This window comes from Sinocyclocheilus rhinocerous, unplaced genomic scaffold (assembly GCF_001515625.1).
Source record: "Sinocyclocheilus rhinocerous isolate Xijiao unplaced genomic scaffold, SAMN03320098_v1.1 scaffold647, whole genome shotgun sequence".
Taxonomy (NCBI): domain Eukaryota; kingdom Metazoa; phylum Chordata; class Actinopteri; order Cypriniformes; family Cyprinidae; genus Sinocyclocheilus; species Sinocyclocheilus rhinocerous.
This window is the reverse complement of record NW_015632746.1, coordinates 884,700-895,608: the sequence shown is the minus strand read 5'-3', so window position 1 is coordinate 895,608 and position 10,909 is coordinate 884,700. Positions and strand designations below refer to the sequence as shown.

Here is a 10,909-nt window from a genome sequence, read left to right as displayed (position 1 = left end):
TGCCACAGAGAGCATTTGTATAGAATTTGGCAAAATAAAATCAGCCAAAAATGCAGAACAAAGATATAAAGGGGTGCACTCTCTCTCACACACACGCCCCCCCCCCCACACACACACACACACACACACTCGTGCCCCCTCAAAAATAATGAGTGCATGGCGCCCCTGACCACAGATATACCTATACCTAAACATTTCTATGATATCCACGCATTTGTACGTACAGTAAGTTACTGAACTCGCACTGTATGATGTTACAGGTTTCTTTCACACAACAGGGCCTTTGCGAGTCCTGAACATGTACGAGTGTGTGAGTGTGTGTTTGTTTCTAGAATATTGCTGTCACTGCTGCAAACTCCCATATATACAAATACTTATTCGAAAAATGTAATTTACGTGCAGCTAGGCCCCTCTTCCGTGTAGGCCCCTGGATTCAGGCCGTTAAAGCCTGTGTTAATGCACCCCTGCATGTACCTTATGTGACATGTCTGTTTAGGCGCAAATGATATTGATATTACAGCTAGGAAACGTTATAACGAACTTACCGTAACATGTGAAGGTATTTTCTGGTTTTGAATCCTGTGAGATGGCGTCTAGTCCAACTGTGTTATTTAATTCTGTTTCTGTTCTGTTGAGCTAATGAATGCAATGGCCAATCAGAGGCGTTCAGAAGAGTCATGGCTGAAACGCCGCTGTTTTATCACTGCGCGCTCGATGACTGAATTCTCTGGCGAAATCTTTCATCAGAAACAATGAAGTGCAGATGTGCGTACGAATGTAAGTAAGATATTCATTCATTTCACACTGTACACAGCTTAAGTAATTATAATGGGAGTTTTTGAGAGTGCTTGAACTCTGGCTAAACTAAATGAAAATGTTCTTTGATAATGTAAATGTTCGTTCTTCTTCTGGTACTGTTTAATGTCGGTTGACAAGCCAACTGATGGTGTATTACTGCCGCCAACTGAACTGGAGTGTGAAGCATCAATAGAATGGAAGGAGAAGGTATTTCTCTTTGTATTTTGGACTGCCCTACATCACAGTTTAATAGCTGTGTTAGATTAAAATGGGTTAAACCGAGATCTCTCAATTTCTTAACCAACTCCTCTCTCGCTTTAGTAAATACTGCACAATGTAGTAGTACATGCTCAATTGTTTCGACTTCACCACAGGGCATACACAATGTGTATTGTTTGATATGTGATGTTTTTTAAACCAGAATGTCCATTCATAGTCGTGAAAAAGGCTAATTGTGTCTTTTTTTTTGTTGAAACATATTCTTCCTTTGCCTACTTCTTTTTGTTGTTTCCCTGTCCCACATTTCCTGCCACTTTATATTCATGATGAGTGCTTTGATTTTTCCTTTTATCTCTGCTTTACCCACTGGAATTTGAACTTTAATATTCATATGTTTTATTGCCTGTTTAAACTACTTCATTACCCTTTACTCCTACATGTGCAGCTACTTTATGAGACTAACAGGTGAGTTCCACTAAAAACAAACAGTGCCACACCAAATTAGACTGAATGTGATTATGTTGAACTCTGCATGTACCGCAATGAACTAATAGTGACTAGGAGGGACACTTAAAATAAAAGTTATAGATTATTTCAAAATAAATAGTACAAATTATCAGATAAATTAGGGCAATGTGGGACACATAATCACTGAAGCTATTATAACAAAACATTCACGAGTTCATGGGCCTGCTGTGATGAGAAATAAAGGACAGTTGTCAAAACAACGTGTGATGTCTGTGATGTTATAGAGGGGACGTTAAAAAGTCTGGATGGGAGAAAGGTCCAGAAAAAAAATCATGGCAAAGTTCAGCACTCTTAAAAAATGAGGGGAAATAATTAAAGTGAAGTGAAACACATTTAAAGATATTAATGTAACAATTTGAGGGTGTGTTTACTGTCTCCCTTGTTATTGCAATCTTTACCACTGGGGGACACTCTGGAGTTTTTTTTTTTTAGCTCAATACAAAATATGCATTTATTTTGTTTGCAGTAATGCTGAGGATTTATCAGTTTGGCATGTGGTTGTTATTTGTTTTGTGTTTGCTGACAGAAGGGTTACTTCTTATGTATCATTCTGCAGTGAGGTGAAATAGGAAATTGATCTTTTGATCATTAGATCCTCATTGTGAAACCAAAAATTACAGTATTGGACATTTCTGAATTATAATTTGGACTGTAATTTTTGTACTGTGTACTGCTGCTGCTAAATAAATAAATACATGCATACATACATACATACATAAATGTAGACACATGTATGACTTTAATGAACCCTATACATCTCTAAATGATTTCATTGTCTTATGAGAAGAGCACAGATGATTTAACGTCTTTCTATGTTCAGATTCTTCACAATTTCATGTTTTGTGTTCCACTACAAAGGGGGGAAAAAATAGGTTTGGAACAACACGATGGTGTAAATCAGTGGTTCCCAACCCTGGTCCTGGAGGCACCCCAACACTGCATGTTTTGCATGGCTCCTTTCTCTGACACACCAATTTCAGGTCTTGGAGTCTCTACTAATGAGCCGATGACCTGAATCAGGTGTGTTTGATTAAGGAGACATGCAAAACATGCAGTGTTGGGGTGCCTCCAGGACCAGGGTTGGGAACCACTGGTGTAAATAAAGTTACTGAAATGCTTAAAGTTACTTAAAGTTGCTGAAATGCTCTTATTCGTGTTTTCCACTAGATGGCGCCACGTTGCTTAGTTATAGGAGTCAGTACTTCAGCCAGTCATATAGCCATGATAAAACCACTGATGAGTGTAGCAGATTTCAACACAAAAGCTTTGGGCTGTGCCTCTGCTTCAAGAGTTTTGTTAGCCACATGAATATATATGAGACCTAATCAAATTACCCCCTGAATATACAGTGTGGATGCAGATATAAACATCTCTCAGGTAATCTTCATCCTATAGTGACTGCATAAATATCCACTTTTCAACTCTGGTTTACACTCTCTGTGAATTATCTGCACAGAAAAACTAATAAGTTATGATAAGGAAGTCATCTCTTATGGCATCTGTGAGTTCACTTGTGCTCAAATTTGTTGTTCTGCATGTCGCTCATCTCCATATAGCAATGAGAGCTGCAGACTGATTTACAAGTACAAGTGTCATTTCCATAAACTCTTCAGCTAAATGATGCTTGTATTGTTGTGTATCTGAACACGGAGTTTGACAGAAAGTACATCACTATGGCTAGTAATAGTAGTTGTGACTAGTAAAACAGGGCACAGTTGCATTGACAGTGGGATACAGATGATTACATATGACATGACTGACGTGAAGAGCAGATAATTGAGGAAGACTGCCCCTGACACGCAGTATGACCCTGGTCTCCAGACAAACCTCCAGAAGCTATTGATATTAATTTGTGGATGTTTAATGAGTGTTGTGCCGAGAGGAGAATGATGCTGTAGTCTGTATATGTCTGATCTGTCTTGAGGATGTAGTTCAGGTCGTCAGATGCTTGTAAGCATCACCTCTGCACTGTCGTCCTGTTACAGAAACACAATTACCCTTTTACCTCCAAAATAGTGCTGTTACTACTTCTCAGCCACAGGATCTGTGAAGCTCTCTGAAGAGGCATAGTGAGACATTGCTTCAAGTACTTGAAGTGTTGAATTAATTGATTAATTTATTACAATGAAAGTGATCTAGTTTTAGCCTACTATATAGTTTATAGAGTTGGTATTGATTTGAAATCTATATTTTCACCCTTGAGCTTTGACGTGACTTGCTCCTGGTTCAGAATTAGCAGGAGGCTGATGTGATGAAAAGTCTATTTCAGAAGCTAAAGTATATTTCTTTTTCTTTTTCACAAGGGCACATCAATATACATAGCTGGTAAAAACAAATGCAGTGTGGATGTTTGCTTTATAGGCCATCTCTTACTGTTTAAGTGGGCGGTTCTTGACGAGAAGAAGCCGCAACGTTGACCAGACCTTTTGTCGTTTAGTCAAAGGTCTGGCTGCCCAAGAGGTTTTGGATCAGAGCTGTGATGTTGTTCATGGCTCTGTGTTTAAGGGCTGTAAAAGCATTATTATTTGAGCCTCGATTTAATCCAGAGACTTAGGGTCCCTTGTGTTTGTCTTTGGCTTTTCTATGCCCACTCTTGTTTTCCTGAGTTTGTAGGATCGATGTTGCTGTTGTTCCACTGAGGATTTCCGAGCTGGCTGCTTTCATTTGGTGACATTTCCCTCAGTGCCCCCTTTTTAACAGAGGGTGAGCCCCTTCTAAAATGCTAAAAGTGCCGCCATCAATCTTCCCACCTCAGACAAGTGTCAGGCCTGTAGTTAGCCTTGAAGTCTTCTCCCGTTTGTTGGCCACAATCCACAGAGTTTAATTGAAAATTCTTCCCATGCCTTGACACTTGAATAACAAAGAGGGCATACGTTTTACCCTAACTGCTATTCAGACACATTTCAATTATCCAAGTTTCAATTGTAATCATGGACTGTGCCATTCAAAAAGCTTGCAGCAGTTACCTGCAGACCTCCATTACTGCCAGCTGAAGATTATAGAGCTTAGCAATAGTATAAGCTGGTAAAATCATGATTTTATGAAAGAGATCCTATTACAATTCATAGAGGCGTACTATACAGTATGTCATAATTTCAACAGTAACAGACAATGCTACAGTAAAAACCTGTTAATTGGTTAATGGTAAGTTCCTTTACTGTATGGTTAAAAACTGTGATACATCTAATGGGACATTTCACATAATTTTACATTAAAATACAGTTAAATAAAAAAAAAAAATGTTGTAAAACACCCCCTTTAACTTGTCCGTTGATCCCAGGCAGAACATTTTATTTTGTTGTTTATTTATTATTATTATTGTTATTATTATTATTATTATTATTATTATTTGCCTCAAAATTATTCACATTTTGTATATTTGTATATAAAATCGGAACATTGTATGTAAAATTCACTTTAAAGAAGATCAGGATTTTTGGTAACACTTTATTTTAAGGTGTCCTTGTTACACATGTTACATGTACTTACTATTATAATAATAGTAAATTATGCATAACTACATGCAAGTAACCCTAAGCCAAACCCTAATCCTAATCCTAACTATATAGTGAGTACATGATAATTAATATTACTCAGTACTTAAATGAATAATTACACTGTGACAAGGACACCTTAAAATAAAGTGTAACCGGATTTTTTAATTTGTTCATGGCGACAATTCATGAAAAATATGTCATGGTTAAGTGGAAGATTGTGCCACCTAGTGATAAATAAACACTTTTAAAATGAAAATGACATGATATTACAACTATAACCAGAAGATGGCTGCAGAGGATCACTCATCTGCTCATTTTGCCATTTCTACTCCCTAATATATTAAAGCAATAAGCCCCAAGAAGCCATGGTTTACAGTAAATTTATAACAGCTAAGTGGCGTTGTTAGGCACGGCGCAAAGCGGAGTGCCTAAAACCCCCTTAGCTGTTATAAATTCACTGTAAACCACAGCTTCACGGGGCTTTGCTTTTATAAAATGGTTATTCCATATACGTAGTAAGGTTTCACAAAACAAAACAGAGCAAATAAAGTGTAATGGCATTAATAAAAACAGTATTCTTCCACCAAACAATGTAGTTCCTCAGAAACGGTTGTGGTTCCAACAAAGTGGTTGCCGAGCAACACACAAACGTAAACAAAGGTGTATGTTTGTAGAGTAATTTACAACAGCTTCGAACGCGGCTCAACCAATCAGAATCAAGTACCGGAACTATCCGTTTTATAACTCAGTTTATATATTATTGCAATCCTCATTTTAATTGTTTTTCAGTTTCTCTTTGTTATTTTCTGTTCTGCACCCAAGAACATTCCACCCTCTATTCATTTTGGTCACGTGACTGTGTTTGTGACAGTAATGTCGAAGGGTGAGCGGTTGATATGTACTCAATTGATAACAAAATACATTTTTGAATATTTTGAATATATATAATTTATTTTTGCCATAGTCCAATAGTGGAAATTTTGTGCAGAAAACAGTAACATAACATTCGTGATGTTTCGAATTTCAACTGATTGACACTTTAATTTACTGAATTACTGACTTACAGGTATATTTAACCAGTATATTGTCCACGTCCAGCTATTCAGTGCGTTGTGATTGGCCGAATACCTCAAGCGTGTGACGGAAATGTTATGCCCCTAACCATATTGTGATGCCGTGTCCCGGAGCGATGACACAAAACCAATAAAACCCATTACAAACGAGGCATTTGTTGCATCAAGTGGGGACATAATTACTGATTATAATGACTTATACTGTCTTTTTATGCGTTGCGTTGCATCGCGCCTCGTAAACATAAAACCATGTCTGCATTTGTGATCGGAGAAACGACAAACAACAAGCGCTACTCTACACTGCTCAAAACTCGCGTTTGAATCATCAGTGGCAAATCCTTTAAATATGAAAGCATACTTACAGGCTGTGAGTCAGAACAGACAGCATTGTAGGCTACTCTCCCAGGTTCAGGAAACAGTCCTCGTCCTCCGTAAAATGTGTTGCACACACACGAATATTTGGTTTGAACTGTTCTGGAACAGTCTTGTAAATGAAACTTAAACACTGATTTCTAGTTGTGTCCTCTTTTAGAAGGTCAAACAAAGTATTTTCGCTTACGCAACGAAGCACACAGCGTCTTCACGACATGGCGGCGGCGGCAACAATACTACAGCGAGAATCAAAGTTACGCCTTCTTTCTTTGCGTGAACATTTGGGCGGCGTTATGCAAATCTACCCACATCGTGACATAGACATGTGGGGCCATGTTAGAACGAGCCTCACTGACGATTCAAACGCGAGTTTTTTGGGCAGTGTAGAGTAGCACTTGTTGTTTGTCATTTCTCCGATCACAAATGCAGACATGGTTTTATGTTCACGTGGCGCGATGCAACGCAACGCGTAAAAAAACAGTATAAAGGCTGATTTATACTGCTGCGTCGGACCTACGTTGTAGCCTTTACCAACATTGTTTGTCACGGACAACTACTGATGTATAATGCTATGTAGTATAATAAATGATAAGACACTTGTTCTTTGCTTTGTTTTATTTTATATAAGAAGGTGTAACATTAAAATATATTAAAGTGCACATAAAAACTCAAGTACATATCACAAGCCAATCACAGTGCTTGCGGTCCGCGTAGAATTGACGCGCTGTTAAGATTTTTGGAGAGGTGCACATCAGGCTACGGCGTAGGGTGTGTGTCTATGTGTAGGCTACGCCGTAGGTTCGATGCAGAAGTATAAATTGGGCTTAAGTCATTATAATCCGTAATTATGTCCCCACTGGATGCAACAAATGCCTCGTTTATAATGGGTTTTAATGTTTTTGTCTCGTCGCTCCAGCCGGACAGGGCATCACAATATGGTAAGGGGCGTAACATTTCCGTCACACACTTGAGGTATTCGGCCAATCACAACGCACTGGATAGCTGGCCAATCAGAGCACACCTCGCTTTTCAGACCGATGAGTTTTGTAAAAATCGACGCATTTCAGAAAGGCGGGGCATAGAGGAGAAACAATAATGTACAGTATGTGGAAAATAATGTGTTTTTTTAACCTTAAACCGCATAAACACATTTCATTACACCAAATACACAAAATAATGTTCTTTTTTAGCAGCATCATATGAACCCTTCAACTTTTATAAAGAATATCTCTTTGGGATTGAGACTTTAGGCTTTGCAACTTTAGGGATCTTATCTATTCACGAACAGCTTGTAACACTCCAAAGAGAAAGGAAAACTTGAAATCGCATCATATGACCCTTAGCTCAAACTACAGCTGCAAACCACAGTTTTGGGATGACAGAGATGATGACAAATTAACGGAGAGGAAGAGTTTAAGGATTGAGTTGAGGCTGCTGCTGCGAGCGGTCCTCTGGGATCATTGTCCCTCTGGAACATGAACCTTTTGGAGTTTTTGAGTGTGATGAAACTAAAGCCAGTCTCTATTGAGTCTCTCTCGCTGTCGTAGCCTCAGGCGATGACTGTGCCTGGAGCAATCCCAATGCGAATCACCGTCCACAGTGCTCCCGAGTCCTGCTCCAGTGACTTGGGTTTTTCTTATTCTCTCAGTCTGTGCAGGAAAGTAGGACACATCTCAAAAGTCATTTATCAGTAATACATTCATGAAAACCAAATAATTAAACAGGGATTTCCTTCCCGCAACATTACATTGGATAAATGGTTTGGAAATGGATAGATGGATACTTGTTCTCCTGAGAAAAAAAAAAGAAAAAGAATTTTGATTCACCATGGAGACTAGGGGTGGGCAGTACAATAAAAATGTTTGTTGGAGACTCACTATATGAGTAACTGTATATATAAGTAAACAGCAAGGCCGTTTTCTCCAATGACTTCAGTGACAATGAAAATAATCCACAGTACAAAAATAAAACAATACAAATATTATGAAATATAACATTAAAGTGTGTATAAAATGCTCGTTTTTCTAAAATGACACCAGCGGTTGAAGTTCAAGTAGAAGCCTCCACTGAGCCCATTGAGTTTTAACAGACCCCCTAAAGCAAGCAATGGTTTTAGTTGGAGGTAATTGAGAATGAACAGGGGGAAATTATGTGAGACGAGGCCGTGCCTCCATGGTACTATGACTGGCCTATTATGGTGTTTGTGTGATAATTCTCACCTCTTATGTTTGTGCACATTCCACATCCGCAACATTGGTTTGAATTAATGAATGGTGTAAATGGAAAGACTAATTAAAAGGTAAGTAAACAACTCACCCACTTAGATATCACCACTTAATGTCTGACACATTCAAACCTGAAATGACTACAAAACATGACCTATGAGGGATTTTTTCGTGAGCAGTCAGCTTGGGTAAAATCTCCATGACGCCTGCAGAGTTTATCGAGTTTTGATGACTAATGATCCAAAAATAAGTTGGCTATTAAAAAACAGTTGAACATTTGTTAAAAAAGCACAGCTGAACAAGGTAAAATGCTTTAATGGTGGATTTGTTTCTTACAAACACGCAGCTTTTTCACTACATAAGATGTTAATTGATGGACTGGAGTGGTGTGGATTACTTGTGGATAAATGTGATGTATTTATCAGCTGTTTGGACTCATTCTGACAGCACCCATTCACTGCAGAGGATGCGTTTGTGAGCAAGTGATGTAATGCTACATTTCTTCAAACCTGATCAGGAAACAAACTCATCTACATCTCGGATGGCCTGAGGGTGAATAATTTTAAGCACATTTTCATTTATGGACAGTTGAATGGTGAATAGGTGAATTTAGTAGTTTACAATTAGAAAACAGTTAATCTCATTTTATTATTTATTTTCTATTCAGAACTTAATGGACACCAACCAGATCAGATCATTCATAACAAGTGGGTAGTAAGTCTTCCATTCTTAATTTGCATATAGTTCCCAAACATTCTCAGAAAGTCAAGGACACATCGTAACATGATTATCTCTGTACAGTTCCAGACTAGTTGTTCTGTTTTGGCCAAATTAGCTGGTATCCATAACCCTGGTCTTGTGTGACATTGCAGGGGTATATGCTTTTCCTGCAACCTTCGAATAGTGGTTGCTATGGTAACATACAGACAAGTGGGAATAAATCACTGTCAATGCGTTTCCAAGGTGAAAAAAGACACTAGCCACAAAAGTTGCACTGGATGTGAAACCATTTCATTCAAGGATTGTGGACACCCACGTGGTCGGAATGTCATGGATGGGCCAATTTAAGAGTGTTTGTCTAAATGGGCCCAAGCATTAGCCCCTAAGAGAAGGATAAGACCATGGATCTGCGATCGTTAAGCTGTGCAGATCTTCTAATCCCGTTATGCACTTGTTATGTGCTAGACAATCCTGTCTGATAGTTACATGGGTAAGTATACTTGCACCACAGAAAATGGCTTTGCCGTCCTTAAATGAACTTTTACATTGGTGCAGACCACTTGTGAGGTGAAGACACGCTTACATAAACACATAGGCCTACATGATCAGATTTATATGATTATGGCTTGATCTACACCATTTATTTGTGGAACGGATTAAAGGGTCTTGGGACATGTACTGGATGAAGAAAATGAAAAAAAAAAACTGACCTGAAACAACCTTAGCAACACTTTCAGAGATTATCTCTAGTACCTGGAGAGAGCTAACTGTTATAGCATTCCAATGCATTACCATGCAAACAACCCTAAGAATGTGCTACTGGGTGTTGCACATGAGTGCCCATATCTGGGAACACTTTTTGAGCTAATCACTTGAGTGATTTGAGTTGTTTTCTTGTTCAGTATCTTCAGGTGTTGGGTCAATTTCTGCTGTAGGTTGTAAGGATCTTTAAAATAACTAAAATATTTGACCTGTAATGGGGTCAAGACCTGTGTGAAACTACTTTAGCTGTGTGTTTCTTGAAAAATATTGGAATATTTATCAACCAATCAGAATTCAGCATTCAACAGCCACATCCTATAAGCATGTACATTTGATGGACAAAAAAAAAACAAGATGACTGCTGAATAAACTGACTTGTCCATCAAGGAATCATTGACCAAAAATGCAATATCTACTTCTACTTACTTCTGCTTACTATCTACTTACTCTCATGTCATTTCAGAACATGTATACTTGTTTTCTCTCTTCAGATGAACATAAAAGACATTCTGAAGAATATGTTTCATACAACAGGTCTAAAGGGGGAGCTGGAAGTTTCTGGAAACATGAACAGCAGCAACCATTGATAAGTGCAACAAAGTATGCTTTCAAACTATAATCTACTTGATTTTTATTCCAAGTTATTGTATAGTAAGTAGACTTGCAATATAGTGCATCACCCATATGAATCATTATTTATGATGTTTTATATATA

The 10,909-nt window shown here is 38.2% G+C and overlaps 1 protein-coding gene across 1 annotated transcript in view; it reads right to left on the bottom strand.

Annotated features, from left to right (window-relative positions):
- Positions 1–599, bottom strand: part of LOC107743025 (uncharacterized) — a gene marked incomplete at its 3' end in the record, with an annotated part of 7,655 nt that extends 7,056 nt beyond the window's left edge. Inside the window, exon 1 of the mRNA XM_016556137.1 lies at positions 546–599. The remainder of the gene's footprint in view (positions 1–545) is intronic.
- Between the last annotated feature and the right edge of the window lie 10,310 nt (positions 600–10,909).